The 21,528-nt window shown below is 42.9% G+C and overlaps 1 protein-coding gene across 3 annotated transcripts in view; it reads right to left on the minus strand.

Moving 5' to 3' along the window:
* Cdh6 (cadherin 6) overlaps nt 1-21,005 on the minus strand; it is a 137,273-nt gene extending 116,268 nt beyond the window's left edge. Inside the window, exon 1 of one of the 3 annotated variants that reach the window (XM_005356646.3) lies at nt 20,847-21,004. The gene's annotated coding sequence lies outside the window, so the exon portion shown is untranslated. Of the gene's footprint in view, nt 1-20,548; nt 20,630-20,846 lie in introns of those variants that run through there. The other 2 variants (XM_013349752.2, XM_026783741.1) reach the window with 2 other exon arrangements.
* Nucleotides 21,006-21,528: the final 523 nt, after the last annotated feature.

Raw genomic sequence — 21,528 nt, forward strand, 5'->3', positions numbered from 1 at the left:
CTTTCCTTTATACATGCAAACACCTAAACCACCATTTTGGGATAAATGAGAGTCTTCTGCACACCATACACAGATTCCCAATTTAGCTCACTTTATCAGAGTTTCAATCTAGTGGGCGTCTCTGTCAAAGCATTGACGGGATCTATCAACATTTATCTTTCAAAGGAAAACTGAACTGTAGCCAAACTGTTTGGTTTTGCATTTTCTCTTCCCTGAGCACATACAACGCGACATAAGCGACTCTCCAGACTGCATCTTTAAACTCATGGTGAGTCAAAACAAGCAATAAAATGCAATGCATTTTTTCAAGGTTCCAACTTTCCACTAGATGGGAGCACTGGTTGGACAGAGTTTCTAGTAGTCCAAGTTTACTGTGGCTCACTCAGATCATAATTCTATGCATTTAAAGGATTTGAAAATTCATTATTTTCAAAAAGAAGGAAGAAATGTGTGTGGCATCATTAGGTGGCCGACAGGGGTCTCGGAGAGGACACTACTTATAATAGTAGTTGAAAATCTACTAAACTAGAGGGGCTTCCAGGTGCCCAAGGCGAGGTCCCCAGTTAGTTCCTGGGGCAGCTGAGGATAGGGAACCTGAAATGATCCTATCCTATAGCCATACTGATGAATATTTTGCATATCACCATAAAACCTTCATCTGGCGATGGATGGAGATAGAGACAGAGACCCACACTGGAACACTGGACTGAGCTCCCAAAGTCCCAATGAGGAACAGAAGGAGGGAGAAGATGAGCAAGGAAGTCAGGACCAAGAGGGGTGCACCCACCCACGGAGACAGTGGGGCTGATCTATTGGGAGCTCACCAAGGCCAGCTGGATTGTGACTGAAAAAGCAGGGGATAAACACGGACTCTCTGAATATGGCGGACAATGAGGGTTGCTGAGAAGCCAAGGACAATGGCACTGGATTTTGATCCTACTTCTTGTTCTGGTTTTGTGGGGGCCTAGCCAGTTTGGATGTTCACCTTCCTAGACCAGGATGGAGGGGGAGGACTTTGGACTTTCCACAGGGCAGGGAACCCTGACTGCTCTTCAGACTTGAGAGGGAGGGGGAGAGGAGTGGGGGGAGGGCGGGAGGAGTGGAAGGCTGGGAGGAGGCGGAAATTTTTTTTTCTCAATAAAAAAAAAAAGAAAATCTACTAAAGTTGGCTCTCATCACCTGAGAGACGACTCTATGAGAATCACAGTGGCAAAGATGTGCTGGTTTATCTCAAATGGGGTACGAGACCTCAAGAGCAACACTCCAGTATCCAATGGATAAAAGAAATTAAATCTAGTCATTCATATCTGTGACTTGATTCAGTTTCAATTGGATTTCCTGGAGGGTCTAACGAGAATTGCTATGTCCTTTTTTTTAGTGTTTTAAACATTTGGTAGTAAGCCAAAAGAATAATTCAAATTCATATGAGTTTCTGAAACTTTATCAGGACATGCTCACAGTTTTTCATTAATTTCAGGTCAAGATTTATTTCCAAACAGTAAACAAAGGCTTACAGGAGTACACTTGCATCACCAAATACCTTGGCTTCAAATGCGCTTTCCTCCCAATGCGATTTCCTCTTAGATACGACAGAATGTCTTTCTGAGCCTGAGCATATGGGCTTATGCTAATATAAAATGGTGTCTTCGAAAGGTTATTTTTGTTTTCTGCAGGGAGCAGTCATCCTTTGACCTATATTCAACGTGTGACACAGATCTGATTGTGCGACAGCCATTAGCCTCGTCTGAATTCCCTAGTTGGAGGTTGGGGCTTAGGTCAGAGACCATTACTCTTCAGTGTCGGGGCTAAACTTAATTAATGCCTCTAAAAAAGTATGTAGATGATATTTTGTTCTCCTTAGGATGTATGAAAATGGCCTGCAGGATTTAATCCCGAAAAATGCTTAAAACAAGAACGGCTGTGTTGTTTGACGTGCTCCCATGACCTCCTTCTGAATTGGCCGCACTGTGCTTTTGGCTTTTCCCCAGCCTGCTGGCCAGGTTCCCCTCCCCCAACTCCCCTTTGGCAAAGATTCTTTTCTCTGCAGCTTTCTAATCCCCAAGGCCATGGACTTTTAGCAGCACCCGCTCCTCCTTGTGCTGTTCCAGAATCCACCAGGGCCACAGGGGCAGAGGTACAAAGCAGGGGCCTGGGCCGGTGATGAGGAGACACAATGGTGGTATCTGTCGCACTCTGGGCAGAGGAGGGAGCTCTTCCTGGAGCTGGTGCTGAAGTGTTCGGTAATCATTTTTCAATGAGAATTGGCAGCTGCCTGCCAGGATGGGATGTTAAGTCAGCACGGGTGTCAGAGAATTCGGGAGATTCCGGAAGGAAGTCATTGGCAAATGAGATAGGGCTGGGGAGGGCGCGAAGCCAAAGGGCGAGGTGCCATTCAGCAGATAGCTTTAAAGGTAAATTCTAACCCACATTATTTAGGAGTGCTTCAGAAAGTAGACCCCCTCTCCCAGAGGCATCTAGCCACTGACAGTCCAAAAAGGGTGTAAAAAAGGAAAGAACTTCCTAAACAGCTTTCAACAGAGACTTTTAGAGCTTGTTAAACAAGACTTACACTCACATGCTGCGTAAACCTGTCTCGAACCTGTTTCCTGACCCTGCCAAGGTATGAGCCCCTCCCACTCACGCGCTCCTCATCTCCACAGCTGAGCGGGATATGTTTTCTAAATGAAATCCCCATGGGACAGAGACATCCACAGCTAATTCCCTTGCGTGTGGACTGGTGATGTAGTTGTAATTTTGGGCCCTTCACCTTCACAGTGAATGCACTTGGCCTCATGTCTGAAAGTTTGCAACTCGGGATTCTTGGGAGATTTCCTGATAGGCGCAGTGCACCGTTGGTTTTACAGTTTCACTGTTTGTGTTCCAACGTCCTTTCCCATCAGCCCTTATCTCCTGTGTTTTCTGATTTGAGGACAATGCAGTCAGAATGTTTATTCCTTTTGAGAATTTCACCTGGAGACATAAGCTCTTGTGGAGGGAAGGGACATTAGGTTCATTGCTAAATTCATTGCTAAAACCACCCCTCCCACACACACTAGTGAGCAAGCAACAGGTATCTAAAAATAAGAATGAAGTGACTGAGCGAATCGTAAAGGAGAGTTCTACAGAGTGAAGGGGTATCCAGGTCCAGCCGGTCAGCATCTTCATTTCTAGAGGATATTCTTTCTTCAGTTTCCTGGGGACATTGTGGGTATTAAAGCTGGTGTGGTATGGTGTGTGTATGTGTGTGTATGTGTGTGTGTGTGTGTGTGTATGTGTGCTCAGCTCCTGCAATTTTCATGCCACCATTGGGAGCTCTCTCCTGAGAAACAGGCCCAAGAACTTCATGGGCCAAGGCAGCAAACAACATAACAGAATCTGCATTTCGCATTCTTCCATCATGGTGGCTGGGGTTGGCTCACACCTCCGCAGGCCCAGGTGAGAAACCCAGCTTGGCTTGTAGATTTCCAGGGAACACAGCAGAAGAGGCTCTGAGGAAGTTCTGAATTTCAGCCACTTTTGGCACATGACTGCGTCAGCCAAAACACATTTCAGGGAGTGGAATTGTGGGCATCTTGCCCCCCAGTGGCAGGCTTCACTTGTAACATAAAAGGAAAAAATGTGGCAGTGCACTCCAGGGAGTGAAATATTTTTAAAATCCTGAAAAATGGTTTTTAAAATGCTCTACATTGATTGGAAATTCGGGGAAAAATACGATGGTAACAGTAGCAACAAAATAAACAGCTGACGTTGGGGCAGGGGCATTTCTTAGATGCCAGGTACAGTGCTCGCTCGCGCGCGTGTGTGTGTGTGTGTGTGTGTGTGTTGTGTGTGTGCGCTCATGCGTGTGTGTGCATATGTGCGTGTGTGTGAGTGTATGAGTGTGAGTGTGCATGTGTGTGAATGTGTGTGTATGTGTGTATGCATGTGTGTGTGTGTATGAGTGTGTGTGTGTATGAGTGTGTGTGTGTGCTTATGGAGACTAGTATTCACTGGGTATTTTTCGCACTCACCCTCCACCTTATTGAGATGGGGAAAGTACTCTCTTTGGACCTAGACCTAGTCAATTCGGCTAGGTTGACTTTCAAGTAAGCCCTTGCTATCTCCTTGCCTCTTCTTGCCCAGCATGGGGATTGCTGGGCTTTCTGGGGGATCTGAACTCACATCTTCCTGCTTAAATGGCAAGCACCTTAATGACTGCGCTGCCTTCCTAGCCCACCAAGCTAAAATTCTTTCCAACATTGCCTTAGTTATTCCTCACCATAAGGGCCCCTGTCTGTAGGGTGGTCACTGCACCTATATTGTCCACGTGAGGCTGGCTCTGTCACACGAAAAACTTTAGAGTATTATGGTATAGAGGCCTCCCATTTCCAGATTTCACAAACAGCTCATCTTTTGATTTAATAGAAACCGTTGATGGGCATAGTATCTTAAGTCTGCTATAAAGTTTGCTGAAAAATGAAAATCTGAACATGTTGTTTATATTACATTTGCACAGAAGCAAACGCACATTGTTGCAGAGAGATGGCTCCAAGGAATTCAAACGAGATCAAGAATTTCTCTTTCTACCTCGCCCCTTACAGGAACACCTTTTTGTGTGGCACACATTACATCCATATAAACACGTTAGCAAAAAGGAAGCTGAGAACCCCACTTCTGCCCAGAATTGCCCAGTAAAACATGGACAGAATTCAGTGTCCTTTCATTGTGTATTTTATACTTATTTCTCACAGTGCTTTGATTTAGATTCAGATAAACATCTACATTTCAGCTCATTTTTCTTTCAAATAAAAGTCCAAAGGGTAAAATAAAAAAGCTATCTTAAGATGAATTTGGGATATTTATAGTAAGAGAAAAAAAAAAAAGAATACTGTTGTTGGTATCCTCCCCCCCCCCCCCCGAGATAGGGTTTCTGTCTTTGTGTAGCCCTGGCTGTCCTGGAAACTCACTCTGTAGACCAGGCTGTCCTAGAACTTAGAGATCCATCTGCCTCTGCCTCCTGAATCCTGGGTTCAAAGATGTGTGCCATCACCTCCCGGCACCACCGGTGCTGTTTTTAAAGTTTCTCAAAGCTTCAGTGGTTAGAACAGAGCTCAAGGCAAAAACAGTGCAAAAAAAAAAAAACCTATAGAATATGCTAGAAAAGGTTAAAGCCCAAGCTGAAACTCCCGAGAAAGGAAAGTGCTCACATGGTGGGGTGTCCTTTGAATCTCTTTAGGTTATTTTCTAGATGCGACTATGAGAAAAAACTGAAATTATATTTCCCTTCCAGCTAGTTAAGCCTCAAATCCCTAGATGAAAAAAAAATGTTTTCTTTTTGGACAGTGATGTATTTCTAGTCTGTCTATTCCCAGAACAAACACAGCAAAAACCCATTTCAGGCACTGACTAAAATAAAAGACAGGGGCAGAGATCACTCAAATGGTAAAGCGTTGCTATAAATTGCCGTTTTGCAGGTAACCCCCACTTACTGGGAAAGGGTAGGTGGGCTGATTCTTTATTAGCTCTGGAGCCATAGTTTGTCAAACCTACCGCCATTGAATCCCCCGCCCCTTACATAATGCTTGTATTTTCACGTACAGAAATGCAGCTTCTGACTAAACTGTGGCAGATGGAGCTGTTGGCTACCCAGCAGTCCTTTCTCGTCATTTCTTTTCTCCTAATAGAATTCTAGATTTATTCAAGAGTGCCCTTTTTACACACATACTCATGTACACAATGTATGATTACAAATGTGAAGTCTTTAGCCCAAAAGCCAAATAGCAACTCAAAAAAAAAAAAATCTCAGAAAATAATACTGTATGGGGGAGTAGTTGACATGTGACTGTCACATGGGACCAAGGGGTGCCACCCTTAATCTTTAATTGCGAGATGCCTCTCTGCCCTCAATCCCTTCAGTTAGACAGAAATAAGAAAGCTTATAGCTTCAGCTGCCAGTGGCAAACATCTTAAACCCTGAAGGAAATCATTGGTTGGTTGACTTTGGTGCTGGGTTGAGCAGGATGGAGACAGAATGACGCTGGCCTTTTGTTTCTGCCACTTATCTTGGAGCCTATTACTTCTCTAGGACTCTTTCTTGTGCAAAATCATCATTTTATTTATTCTCAAGTTTGAGACAATATTTTCTCATTGCCAGGGCTTGCAACATCCTAACATACAGGCTGAAAACACGGAGCCCAAAGGACTGAGCAGTGCTCAGATCTTCAGATGCTGGGCATGCGTTAGCTCCCTATTCTGGTGTCTTCCCTGTTAATAGTGGTACTTACAGACCCCCTCTTTACTTCCATTGACTTAGTCACTTCCCCAAGTCCTTTAATCCCCTTATTTTTCTGAAGTTGAGAGGTGAGGTGAGGGAGAAGAGTTCACTAAACTGGTTTATATCACTTGTGCTAATGAGAAACACTACTAATTGCAAGTGTCAATCAACGAAAAGGTGAAAAGGCAAAAAACAGCACCAGGGAGAGCTGACCCAATGCCTCTGCAACAAGGTTTCTATGGTTTCTTTCTTTCTTTCTTTCTTTCTTTTTTTTTGAGTAACATTTTTCCACAATTGTCAAATGCAATTGAAATATTTTCTTGAAGGGAACATAGTACCTAATTTAGTCCAGGAAATCTGTGGATATAAAATAAACTAATTTCTGCTTCAATGTTTAGTACACTTAAAATTGTTTATGTCCCTTTGCCTTCAAGTTGATGGACAGCACATTTAACAGAAGTATAAAGGAGCACCATCCAAATCTCATTCCCTTCTTCTCATAACCTTATGAGACATTTGACATGTTGAGATGGAGCTGGGCTGAGCTGTGTACTCACTGCCAAGCAATATCCATGAGGTTCCTGTTCTATGCATTGACTGCCACTTAAGGAACAAAACAAAACTACACAACCAGCCACGTCTAATTCTGCCTCTTTAGTACAGCCACATCCAAGGTTACAACAAACTATACAGAATCTGATATTTGATCTCCTATGGAACTTCGAAGACCCAGCTGCCAGGTAGGAATTGGAAGGAAAAATGATCATGTTCACAAGACACATATACAAGGGTCTCCCACAGATTCCTCTGCAGATTCGGTTTGATGTATGACTACGGGTAGAAAATAAACCCAAAGATAACCAAGGTTTATCTGTGCTTATGAGAAAAACCATATAATCAGTTTCAAACTTAAGCACAGAAATGGAGAACTGTAACAGCTTTACACCTTGGTGTAGATGACCAACAAAATACCAACTTCCAGCTAAAATGTTCAGTCACTCTGTTACTAGGCGCTTCAGCTAGGATCTGTAACTGTTTTTCAGATATTTGGTCAAAGGCACCAAGATAGGGAAGAGAGAGAGGGAAGGGAGTAGGAGGGACAGAGGTGGGCGTGGCTGGGAGGGAGATCCCTAACCTATTGAGGGCCTCTATGGACAGTTCTGGAGACTGGTATGGACCCGCCTCTCAATGCATCTGAAAGAAATCAGATTACTAGGAAAGAAGCTAACATCCAACATGAATAATGTAAAAGTATATAAATGTAGCCCAAAGTTCCATAATGAGTAGTTTGTGTTTGTTCTTTCAACCAATGTTTAATGAGTTCGCTCTATTTGTCAAAATCACTGCTAGATCTTAAGAGCTTGAAATACGACTCGGTAACCTCGTTCTCAGGATGCAGTAGGTGCAACCATGGGTGGGCAATGACATGATCTTGCAGCGAGAAATAAATAGGAGGGGAGAGGGGACTAGATGCCCTGAGAAGAAACAGATTCATGGCCTTTTCCCTGGCAAAATATCTAACCAAATGAGGATGAGTGAGGACCCCAGGGAGTCAGCAATTAGGACATCTATCTGTACCAGTGGTTCCAGCTGAACATGCACCAAGTTGTGTCCAACATATTCAGCTCCACATTTAGCAATGGTCATCCTATCTCTTTCATGACTGAAAGACCCAGTTCTAGCCAGGTGTGGTGATCCACATTGTAATCCCAGCAGTCAAAAGGCTGAGGCAGGAGGATGATGGTGAGTTCTACACTAGCCTGTACTGTATATTTAGTACCAGGTCAGCCCGAATTGCATGGTGAGATTTTGTCTCCACCCCATCCGACTCTGAAAGTCAAACTGATCCATTCATTGCCCCACCTAATTTCTGCCTATTTAATACGCGTTTAATACCTATTTAATACCTATTTAACACGCGTTTCCCAAAAGGCTTTCATGTCTTATTAAATACCTACTGAAACCAAACTAATGTCAAAGCACATGGTGCCACCAGCCTTTGCACAAAGATGTTCATTAAATAGTGGTTGAAGGGATTAGAGACAGGAAGACCATGAAATATTCAGAAACATCCTGTCAAAACCTAAAACATATCAGGGTTTTGGTGGTGAAGAGGGATGTGATACTGTTTTTGAAGCCGGGCAGGATGTTAAAGGGCAAACTTAAAAACAAACAAAAACACTGCCAACGTCACTCGAGACTCAATGCTAATTCTGAATTCCTAGGATGTAAATGTAGGGAGAACAAACAACATAACTCATACTATCTTAGACCTTCCACAGAAAGCATGGACTGCTGACCTTGGCCAGAGAGTGAGGAATAAAATCCATTTCTCCTACATAGCTGATGTATGTTGTATTACCTCTGCCGGTCTCTCCAGAGCCAGGCACAGGGCCTCTCGATAAATATTATAGAATGAATTAACTAATGAATGATGAATCTGAACCTTCCAAACACTCTGGCCAGCTTTCCCTTGGGAACAACAACAAGTGATTAAAAGATTGATTCAGATTAAACTGAAGAGCCGAACCTAAAGTGAAATGGTTTTCTTGAGGTTGAAATCTGTGGATTTGGATTATGATGAGTTGACCTAATTTATAAGAGAACAGATTAGTGTACTAAGAGGTTGAGGGTGAGAAGGAAGGGGAAAGTTTCTTATGATGTTTCTGAGTTATGAGAAATAAATTGTGTGTGTGGTGTGTGTGATCTGTATACCCATTACTTCTGTATTTGAGATGCACACATTTGAATCTATCTACCTGCATTTATCATAATCACCTATCACCTATCTAATTCATTATCCATGCACTCATTATTTGAATACATAATGCATACATGGGAGTATATTCTTTCATATTAAGCATAATGGTGCCATAATGTATAGTTAAAACAGCAGAGGAATACATTTTGCCTTCTAAGAACTAGCAGTGAAACTTTGGAATAAGGAGCAAAAGTGCTTTGTTTCCCAGTTTTGTCTTGTAAGCAGGGGAGCCTGACCGTATTTACTTCAGGGTCTGGTGGAGAAGACTGAATTTACATTTTTAGCATGATCTTTAGAATATGCCTAAAGTGGTGTGAATGCTCACTGAGTGACAGATTTTAGTTAATACGCTACTTTGTTTCCTCCTATTGTCTTTCTTCCTAAGAAGAGGGAACACATGGATCATTTCAACAAGAAGTGAAAAAAAAAGTCATGTGCCTACTCAGCAAGGAAACAGTTGTCTTAGTTATGCGGGGGGGGGGGAGAGTCTACACGTGGATACTAAAACTGTAAAGGTAAAAATTCTCAGGAGGACAATGTTTAGATTAGGTTTGGCTTCTTAAAATACAATATATGAAAAGCATAAACCTAGAAGTATGTTCTGTCTCCAAACACAAATTAAGAATTAAAGAAATCAAATTGTCAAACTCTGTAATCTGCTTAGGAAAGCATAAATTGTTAATCAGGCTCCAGGCTACGATGCTTACGACCAACTTTAGCAAGAAGTCTGCCTGGAGGAGGAGAGGGTCGGGCAGCTCCGTTTGTTAACCCCAAGCCCTCTGGCTCTCCGGACACTATTGACAGAGTTCCCTTTGAAATGGACTTCCTTTAAATGAGTCAGTTATTAAAAATTAGGTTTTCAGCACAGTCTCGAAAAATTATATTTTCACTAGCATGAATGAGATGAAAGAAAATAAATCAGAAAAATGTTTCTTCGAGAGGACTGTTTGTAACTGGCGGGTGATTTTCACCCATCAGGCAGTTCTTCCTGAGCCCATATGCTGTGCTCGGTCACGTGCGCTGCCGTCATTCTAAAACTCTGATCTTATGACTGGAGAGCGATATTTCAAAGCCATTTTCTCATTCCCCCCCCAACCTAGATTTATCTATTCCATAAAGCGTTTTCTATTTGTATCAGAAGGGCTTTTGCTGTGGAAAGAGTCAAATAATGAATTTCCCCCAAACTCTAGGCTGAATATCATCCCGAGGAACACTTGTCAATCAGATGGAACCTAAATTGGAAAGTCTGTGACAAGCACAGCATCTCCTTAGCATGCAGAACCTCGTGGCTGCTTCTCTGAATTGCTGAGCGGAACACAGTCCAAATTTCACTCCTGCCTTTAAAGTTCTTTTTCGTAACATTGTGGATGTCAGCACACAGATTTTTTAATTATTAAATCGGGAAACTTTGGCCCTTGTCTTTGGCGACTGGTAATTCTAATCAACCATGATGAAAAGATGAGGACACAAGAAAGAAGAAAGTAAGTCATTTACAAGTTCCATTTTAGTGTAGTGACAACTGAGAAGCAAACGGAGGCTCTGTGAGCGCTCAGAACATCGGCGAGAGAATCCACCTTTGGCTCCAGAGTTCCCCATCAATCTAACCCCACCTTTCAATAATTTCTTCTCTTTCACTAGATCACATGGGAGTTAGCTACTTGAGAGAATTTTATTAACCTCCATATTTAAATAAAGTCACTTTCCTCATTTAGTATCCTGTTTGGGATAAAGTGGCCATTTTAGTCATCAGAATTCATGTTGCACACTGCCCTGCCGGGTACCCTTCTGTGGCCATCTCTGGCATGGTTTTATTATTTTTCAGGACAAAAAAGCATATGTCCATCTAAATTCCGTTCAAACGATGGGGAGATTTTTGTTTGTCTGTTTGATTTATAAACCACAGTGATCCTTTTAGAGATATTTAGGAGTATGGTATCCGCAGTTGATACCCACTGGCAAAGGGGAAATTAGTTTTTTCCAAAGGATGGTCACTGGGCACGTACATTAACCACACCTCAGGGCAGGCCCCTTCCCTAGGAGAAAATGGTCAACACAAAGCAAACTCAATGGTATTTTTGTAAACTCTTTGTTCCATTTTGCTTTGTTTAGGCATGTTTTTTTTTTTTTGTCTTTCATTTGTTTTGAATTTCGTTTTTGCGTTTTTGAAGTGTCTGTTTGCTCATGTGCTTCTTGTTTTTTGTTTGTGTCTGTTTTCTAAAGAGAGAGAGAAAGAAAATAAGGACAAAGTTCGGTGAGTCAGAAGGTGGGGAGGATCTTGGGGGGAACTGGCGGAGGGGGAAACACAATTAAGACATATGGTATGAAAATGTGAGATGCAGGGCTCAGAGATGTGTCTGGCATGTTTGCGTTTCCTTCAAAGCCAGCTGACAGGTTGACCACTTTGCTTTCTACGGAGGGAGGATGTGCCGCCCAGCTGGTACTCTGGCATGTGGGGGCGATGGAGTAGAGCCTCTTTTTCTTGAGGACAGTAACTGCCAGTGATCCTGCTTCCTCCAGCTAGTTAATCAGGGCCTGCTCCAAACATCCCTTGTTTTGATAAAAGGAGTGGAGGTATCAAAAGGTTCCCTTGTAGAATTAATTCTTTATGAAACACTGGCAAAATCCCAACTAGGTACTTTTAAGCAAGCGGCTTAATTTGAGGATAATTGCTAGGAGATACAGTAGCTTGATGTGGTCCGCATTAGGCTTCATCAGCGACGTAGTAGTCATGGTGAGCTCTGTCATTTTGCATTGGTGATTTCTTAGTCTGACCACACACTGCTCTGATCAGTGTTGAATTAGTACATGTTGCTAAGGAGATCTCAGAATATTTCATTTGAATGTGAAATTGAACAGCTTTACACATTCTACAAGGTGGATGATAGATTAATAAAATTCATTTTTATTCTTGCAGTTAAAAGCATGATACACTTGCTTTCATGGATGAAAGCCATATTATCCCTGAGAGAACCATCACTTTTAAAAGTAAAAATGCATACATTAAAGTACAAATCAACATTTTAGAGATGTTTTTTGTTTGTCCATAAGTATATGAAGTTTATTTTTATGGAGAAATGCATCTCTTTTATTATTTATTTGGTTAAGATGAGCTGTGTTTGCTCTTGCGTATTAGATTAGATATAAATTTAAAATTTGTCATTGCTTGCTAAATAATCCATTATACAATCAAGTAGGGAAATTAATTGTTTATGATACATTCTGGCCGTCATCTTGGAAAAGTACATTTTTAGAGGACATGTTTATATAGTCAAAGATCACTTTGGTTCTAAATATTAGAATTAATATCTATAGGGCTTATTTTTTTTTGAGACTAGAGATTGAACCTAAGGCTTTGTTTGTGCTGGACAAGTGTTCTACTACTGAGCAATATTCCCCATGTATGTTGTAATTACAACAGGCCCCAAGGATACCTGTTGGTCCAGTGGTTTTGTATAGTTTGCCTTTTTTGCCTCTTCCATAATTACAAGTTGCCTTTGTTTTTTGTTCATCCATATAAGAAGGAAGTGAATGAGGCCTCATTTTTCAATATGAAGACATTCATTATACAACCCATTGGTCATAAGGCTTTTGGATTTCATGGAACATTAACAGTTTTATTTTTTAAAAGGGGGAAGAGTTGACATTGAGTTGCTTGCCAGATTTTAATCTTGCCAAGGTAAAACCCAGCATAATTTATCCATACATATACTCTCGTGAAAGAACTGACATTCGAACTTCAAAGGAAGGTCATCGTCTGAGTTTTTAATATAGAATAAATGAAGGTTTATGAAACACAGAAAATGTTGCCATTAATTTTCATATCTAATCACTAACCAGTAAATTTACTTTTGAAAGATGAACTCTTGACTTTGAATATCTGGAAGAGTCATTTATTTGGATAAGGATCATTCAAAACTGTCCTCAGGTTCTTACACACAAACCAAGTCTCAAACTGCACCACCAACACCCAAACAGGGACAAAATTTTGAAGGAGATATTCAAAGTTTTCTTTGCAATAGAAGTTAAAAAATGTGGAAACACAGAAATCTAGACGAAGCCTTTATCTCTATTCTTATCGGTTCTTTGTCAAGCCTGCAGTGCTATAAAATACAAACAACAATACCATAGCTGTATTTCCTCTTTAATTTTTAATACAAGAATTAAGTAGAAATGACAAAGAGCAATGACATCCAGTGACTAGATATCAAGTTATAGAAGAGGGAGATTAAAGAACAAAATGAATGTAGTACACCCACAGATAAGTCACACTGCAGCTCCCTGCTTATCAGTTATCTCATATGCAAATGGTTGGTATGGGATGAAGTCTCTGAGAACCTTCTCATGCACATTATCTGATTATATGTCTCATTATCAAACTTTCTTTGGAGGCTGGATGAACTACATGATGTTTTAAAAGTGGCAATAGGGAGAACAAAGGAGAATGGTGACCCTTCTGTCACTACTTTTTCCTTCCTTGGCTTTTTTTGGGTTTGTGTGCATATGCATATGGAATTTTACTTTGAAAAGAATCCATTCAGAGCCAGGCCTTATGGTACATGGCTTCCATAATCCCGTCACTTGGGAAGTAGAGGCAGGAGGAAAAGGAGTTCAAGGCAGTCCTTCAGTGCATGGGGATTTTGGGTCCAGGGCTATACAAGAACTGCCCCCTCACTCATGCTAAGGTTATCAAGAGCAGATACGATATAGTGATAGTAATAAAGTAATGAACTTGCGGCTTTACAGGAAGCCAACAACTTCTTTTACATATCACACAGGGAAGGATATAAATCCATCCTATCAGTGTGAGTACCCGGAGAGTGGAGGGCAACCTTGGATGTCATTACTGTGTCTGTTCACTGGGATCTGGGATCTGGGCCTTTCTGATTAGGCTCTGTTGGCTGGCCAGTGAGATCTAGGGATTGCATTGTCTCCACCCCAGTGCTGGGATCATAGTCCAGACCCTGCTTGGCTTTTTATATGGATGCTGATGCTGGAGATTGAACACGGGTCCTCATGGGTTTACAGCAAGCACTTTCCTGACCAAGTGACCATCCCAGTTCTATAAATACACTCTTACTCAGCATCCCAATCACCGTGGGCATACTGTATTGTTATTGTTATGAGTCGGGACTGATGTACTTAGAGGTACTTACTATGAAGTCTGGTTGCTCCTTGGCATCAGGGAAACGAATGGTTTCAGTTTTAGCTACTTTCTCAAAGTGCTTCCTCCATCAATGAAGCTATCTCTCATATTAGCTCAAATAGCCCACATATGATTTTCACTGTTTAGAAGCTCTAATGTATGATTACAAATGCAATCTAAAAATCGAGTAACCTAGAAACATTTTCCTTAGCCTTCAACTTTGCCTTCCTCTGGTCAAAATAATCCAATCATTCCCATGCCCTCTGCTGCTCAGGGTTTCCCAGAGAGAGAGTCACACTAGCACCTCTAAGATATCGCAAGTGTTTGCTAACAGCACATTCATTAAGTGCTTGGCTCAAAGGGAAATTCCCTGGAAATTCAAACGAAGGCAGGGCTAAGTAAAGAGGAAACACATATTAGATTTCCCCTTTGATTTACGGAGTGATTGTTAGGATGCAAAGTGCACATAACTGGGGAGCTGTCTCAGTGGCGGGCCTGCCTAGAGTATATGAGGCCCTAGGTTGAAACTCCTGCTCCAGGGGTTCTGATGCTTTGTTTGCCCTCTGCAGGCACCAGGCATGCATGTGTTACACGCACATGCGCAGAGGCTAAACAAACAGAACAAAAGCCCGCAAAATGGCTCCTGCCTGGAATTCTAAGCTTAAGGTAGGCTGAGTTGGGCTGTGAACCATCCTGGGCTACATAATGGATTCCAGTGTAACCTGGGCTACAGAGAGACATTCTGTCTCAAAAAAAAAAAAAAAAAACCCAAATAAACAAACAAAAAAACCCCAACTCACCAAACAAAACTAGAGTAAAATGCTTAGGACATTGCATGACTTGATAGGAAAGTTCAGGAAAGCTTAGTTTGTCATTATTATTATTTAGACATATACAAATCTGGACTCAGCAGCTGAAGAGATGGTTCAATAGTTAAAGAGCATTTGTTACTGTGGCAGAGAACCTGAATTCAGTCCACATGGCCACTCACAGCCATCTGTAACTCCAGTTTTGTCCTTTGCAGGCACCAGGCGCACATGCATGGCATACACACACACACACACACACACACACACACGCACCATTCAGATACATAAAATAAATAAATAAAAACTCTGAACCTCTCTCTCTGTATGTGTTTAAATCTTCTTCATCATATGTATAAATAACAGTACTGTAGATTTAAAAGTCTTCCACGCCAAGTGTGGAGGTGTTGGGGGAGCTACCTCGGTAGGTTCGTCTTTCATTCACTCTAGCATACAAATCGTTTTGTTTGTTTGGTTGGTTGGCTTTTGTCTAAATCACTATTTTATCCTTGGCTTGCAGGCCTCCAAAGAAGACAGAGCCACCTGTTTGACTTGTATGATAAGAAACAGATGAGAAAGGAAAGAGCCAGTCTCTAAAGCATTAAGAAACACTTTCTTGACTCTGATGACTATCTGACCACATTAAAACAATACTCATCTGTTAATTTATAGCCAAGCCATGAGCATCTCTTTAGGTGGTAATTTCTAAAGGTTGATTTTCAGGTTTGCATTCCAGAGCAGAGACCAGCAGTGTGCATGAACATGCTAAGGGTGCAGTTGAGCTTGAAGTACCCTGCTTATGAGGAAGAACGAGATCCCGTGTGAAACAGGCACGTTTTATTCTGTTTTGATTCTTGTGTTCTAACAGATGTGGAATTCATCTCTTTCAGTTTCTGTCTTGGCCAGAACTTAACTTTTATGTCCCCAACTTAACTTTTCTTGGTGCCAGTTTTCATTACTGTGACTTATTCGGCTTCTTGACCATCTTTGGTCAGACCTACTTATTTAGGAAATGATAGAAAGACACAGTATACTCTCAAGTGGTGAGCTGTGAAGAGAGATTAGACCCCACGGCAAGCTAGCATTATGATCTTCATCTTCAACACTTGCTCTCTACCATGAGAACACTGTGTATCTACTGGTAGAAGCTTTCGACCTGTGCTGCCAAATATTGCAAACTCAAATTTTAATAGTTGCATTGTGACTTAGATTAAACTCTTTTTATAAATCTCAGAAAGGTGGTCTGGCTGCTAGAGAAATTGGGTACTCAACAGTGTTGATGCCAAGATAATAATGAGACGAGATGGGATGATCAGAGAATTCTGTGCGGATGGGAGACACAGCCCCCTGCACTCACATCTGTGGAACGTTTATGAAGGTGCTCTCGAGGTAATCATCGTAGAGCAGGTGTTTTTACTGGAAGTCTTGGAAGTCCCCTGAACAGTCTAGTCTTGAACAGCTAGACTACTGGCTGAAGCTGCTTCCCTCAGGCCAAACTGTTTTTGGCTTAACCAATCTGACTGTTTCTCATCTCGTAAGTGAACCAACTTTCTGAAAGAGTATGTACACGTTCTCTCAGGCTCCTTCGGTTCCTCCTCTGGGGTTAATACTGATCCAAAAACTATATTCACCTAGTTCAATAGGGAAAATCTGAAGTTTCTTATAGGACTGCTTTGAAAATAGGAGCCTTTACACTAAAGAGGAACTTTTAAAATTATAGGCAAATTCATTTTTACAAGAGCAAGTTCAAACAAAAGCATTATGGTTGATATCCAAGAATGTGTCCAAATCTCCCATTTATCTTAAAATTAAGATAGACATTCCTATGGAAAGTAAAACAAGATCAACCCACATTTCTGCATTTCTTCCCTGGTTTGTAGAACATTTTCACTAATGGGCCCTCTCCCCCTCTCCCTCTCCTCTCTCCCTTTCTCTCTTCTTTGCCTCCACTATCTCTCTCCCCCCCTTTTCTCTTCCTCTCTCCCTGGTGTGCATGCATGTTTAACTTTCTTTTAACTTTTCTTTTTGTCTGCAACTTCCATAATGTTCTGGAATCTTTGTATTAAGGAAACACTATTCAGGAATAAGTGGAGTTTGATTATCTACATCCTCCCCTTTTTGTGAATCAAGTGAGGTAGGCTCAGTAGACACTGGTTAGGTCCAGACAGTATTGCCTTTTATTTTATAAACGAGACCCCGACTCTGCCGGACCCCGGTGAACGGCTGTGGTGACTAAGCAGGGACAAGGGCACTGGCTTCTGCAGGGTCTTATCTCATTTGCAGCACATTTCAAACTTCAGAACTGATTTTTCCATTGGAAGTCGGAAGCTGAAGACTGTCAGCAGAAAAGGCTGATTCACTCTCCAGAACTTATCTTACTCCGAGTTCCAGGCGGAGCGTTTAAAGGGGGAGGTTATCTAGGGCTCGTGAGGTGGCTCAGTGGGTAAAGGCACTTGCTGCCAAACCTCATGACTTGGGTTTGATCCTGGAAATCTACACGGTGGAAGCAGAGAACCTACTCCTGCAAGTTGTCTGGGTTCCACACAGGTGCTGTGGCATGTGCGTACTGGCGCGCACACACACACACACAGACGCAAATAAAAGAAAAAATGTAATAAGTATTTTTCCAAAAGAGGCTACCTAGAACCTAGAGAACAATTATGACACATAACAATCAGAACAGGGGCAACATGTGTATCTTACCTGCCTTAGCATATATGCTTATTTGAATGGGAACTTCTTACCGTTAGACACCTCTATTTCAGCACAAAGTTAGCAGCTTTTTTTTTCTTCAAACATTTCTTTAGAGGCAAGAGTCTTTACTAGTTGGAATCATAACTAAAAGCTCCTTCTTCATAGTTGGTAAGATGGTATTTAGGAAGCAGAGCCTTGACAAGATTCTAGGAAAATGTATAAGGAAACTCTTGGATGATTTTGATAGTGGTACGCTCATGATTAATTGGCCATTGCTTTGATTTGGAACCGTATGTAGACTTTTGAAGAAGACCAAAGGTCTACATACTTAGAAAATTATGAAAATATGTCAGAAGTTCTTTAAATGAAGGGAACTATAGAAATGGCAGATAATGGTTTTGGTATGAGACAAGTATTAAGATTCTGCTAACATCTATGAAGAAAAAGCAGACCGGATCTTATTATCCTGTGTTGCAACTGAACTGTATGGCAGAGGCCCGGAGTGGTCCACTGTAGGTCCCTACCAATTAAACAGGAAAGTTGCAGTAGCTGGAAATATGAAGCCCTAATAATACATTGCCATCCCCGACTACAAAGCAAGGAGGGCCAGAAAGGGAGCCCACACAGAAATTCCCAAGGAAGGTGGGTGCTTTCCATTGTTTATCTCTGTTTTTATCCTTGGATGGGGCAGCCATCCCATTACCACTAATGAGACCTGCTGAAGCCACTGTCCTAACTTGTTGCTTCAGAAAAGGATCACATGTGATCCCTCACGATGTGATTTCTAGAAATGCCAGCTGCTGACCAGCGTCTCAGGCATTCTGCAGGGCAGTTTGGTCCCCAAGAGAAGAGGATGCTTCATGGCAAGTTTGTCCTCGCCAAGCTGAGGGAAGTGGCGGTTGTGGGAGGTAAGGCACAGGTGTTTGAATAGTTGACAACTTGAGAGAAAATGCTTTCGTTCCACATAGTGTCTTTGCAGAGTTAGCACTGAGAAATGTAACTGCAATAAATTGGCTTAAAAACCAACCAGGAGAGAGACTGGAAATCCTTCTGGAGACACCAGACTGTCACTTCCTCCTAATGGCAGCGAAAGATAATTGTGGACAAATACAGTGGAGTTACATCATTGCATTTTTCTCTCGGCAATGTACTTGTATTTGGTGAAGAAATTGATCACTTCCTCGCTTCCAAAGGATGGCACAAGCCATGAGACCAGGGAGAAAAAGGTCTACTCTTTATTTCACCCCAACACTTGGTTAATTAGAAAATATTGAAGAGAAAAGGGGGGGGGCGCTGAGGCACAGTTCTCTGTTGGATTTCTTCTAAGTTTTTTTTTTTTTTTTGCTGCATTGAAAATATGGCACCTGGCATGCACTTTGCCCTCTTCATGACATCATGAAGCTTTATCATATTCCCTTTTTGGTCACAACTGGCTTTTGGATTCTCCAGAATCCCAACACAGAGTCACATGCAAATGCTCACACACAAAGGACTGTGCTCAAACTAGATGGGAGGCATTTGTCACTACAACCCCCCCCCCCGCCCCCGCACTCCCCCAAAGCAGAAAGAATCCTAAGGGTTTTCCATTGTCAGGTAAAACTGTCGGCAAGAAGGAAAATAAGCCAGCTTTGGCAATCCTTCACAAGGCTGTTACTCATTCTCTGAGGAGTTGCCGGTTAACTAGCCAGATCTCTCTCTCTCTGGCTCCGTCAGCGTTGTAGGAGGGGTCTGCAACCCCCGAATTATTAACCACCAGGAAAGCTCACAGTTAACATCCATCTCCCACCCCAGGCACACTGTCAAAGGAAATATCTTTTCTGGTCCACAGCGTGTGACTTCAGCAAGTGAAAGTGAAGAGACACAGGCTGATACGGCTCGCAGTGACTGTCGTAAGAAAGTGTCATCATAGGGGAAAAAACGAGTGGGAGAGGGAAATGTGTGAATGTTCCACATGATTAAACTTCTTGGTTCTTGAATGTTCTCAGTAGCAGTTGAGTTAGGCGGCCAGCCTCTTGCAAACACAGAGACCTGCAAGTAGCGTCCCATAAAATATGGATTTTATTGCAGCAGCGACAACATTTCTCAGTACCACGTTGACCTCGCCAGCATCTCCATCTCGAGATGGACTGTAACTCTTGGCAGGCGAATAACTACGGAGGAAGTGACCCTAGCTTTGCTGCAGTGTAGGACGCTGCTCTAACCGCCTTCATTAAATTCCACACGAACGCAGCGGGAATTCCGCTCTCGCATTTGACACCTAAAATCAGACGCACCAAGGTCTGTTCTCCAAACAGTCGGAGGAAGAAGGCATTCTCCCCCAGACGTGTGTGAGTGCGTGTGTGCGTGTGTGTACAGCCATGGAAGAGCATCCGCGAGTGGCGTCTCCATATGACTTTTCCCTGGACAGTGTGATCCATTTTCGAAGTCCAGTGTCGGACTTGCCTTGCAACCTAAGCATTTCTGTCCTATAGAAGCCTGCAGGCATTGCTCCGAACATGCGAGCTAACAGTTTTCTTTAGCTCATTCTCCAGCCAAACCATCTCTGTAAGTTTTCCTTATTGGGAGCATTCCAGACTTTTCAGACTACCTGAATTAATTTCTGCGTTACCCTCAAAGCCAAAGAACGTAACTCAGCCCAAGCAGACAACACACAGACCTTTGTATTGTTGGGTGGGTGGAAATAAATCAATCCCCAAACGGTTCCACCGCTCCTGCACGCACTAGCGCCCTTGGTAATTGACCAGCCAACTTTGCAAAGCTGGAGCTCGCTCGGCAGGCCGCCTCTGCCAGCCCCATGGAGAGGACGTCGCAGCTTCCTCTAGTCTGCTCTGTTCCCTGACACCCCCCCCCCAAAAAAAAAAAAAAAAAAACCCTAGGCGGCTCGGTCTTACCAGGCGGCGGAGAAGCGGCGCCCAGGCTCCCCGGGAAGCGGCGCCGGTCCTGAGCAGGGGCAGCAGCGCCACCAACGCAGCCCGACCCGCGCGCCCGCCCGTACTCCAGCTCGCGGCTGAGCATCCCTCCCAACTCCGCGCACAGCACACACCCGGCGCAGAGCCTCTCTCTTTCCCTGATTGGCTTCCATCAACACTACAGAATTAAAGCTATGTATATATAAAGAAAAAAGAAAAGGAAAGAAAGAGAGAAAACGCACGCACCAGCTCCGGCATTACCAACAGAGACCGAACCCACCTCTGTTCGCCTTCCGGATCCTGGGGACACCCTGCAACTAGCCCAGGATGCTCCTGCCTCCGCCACGGTTGCCGGTTCTGTGCTTCTTGCTGCTGTGGCTGGAACTGCAGCTCTCGGGATGGGAAGGTTATGGCTCGGGAGAGCTGGCTCTTGTGGGCACACACTGATTTGCAAGTGAATGAAGTGGGAGGGAGCAAAGAGAGGAGGACTTTGTTACAGAGGCCCAGTGCCTGCCCCCGCCCGCCCCCTCCCCTTGACAGAATGACTCCCAGTGTTTGAAGTCCGGAGCAGTTCGCTCTCTGGAACACTCCTGCAGCCCCAGGCTTTCCCTTCCTCTTTTTTCTTATATTTTTTTGGGGGGGTGGGGGTAGGGGATGGGTGGGGGACGGCTTAAGACATACTGAGAACTTGTGTGACTCTATCTGATCTTTCTTTTATGCTATCAAAATGCACCGTGTTCAATTACCAGCAACGGTCGGATGTTCTTTTCTAATAGACCAGGCAATTAAGATTCCCGGGGACACGGTACCTCGTGGCGCTGTGGGCCAGTTTTGGGAGATAGCACGCACAACATGCACGCGAATAAAATAACCCTGGTCTCCTGAGGTAACAATACCGACGGCTGTTCTTTACAGCATAAACAGACGCGAGCAGCCAGATTCATGAATGTCTTTGCTACTCT

Source organism: Microtus ochrogaster, chromosome 19, assembly GCF_000317375.1.
Source record: "Microtus ochrogaster isolate Prairie Vole_2 chromosome 19, MicOch1.0, whole genome shotgun sequence".
NCBI classification, from domain to species: Eukaryota; Metazoa; Chordata; class Mammalia; order Rodentia; family Cricetidae; genus Microtus; species Microtus ochrogaster.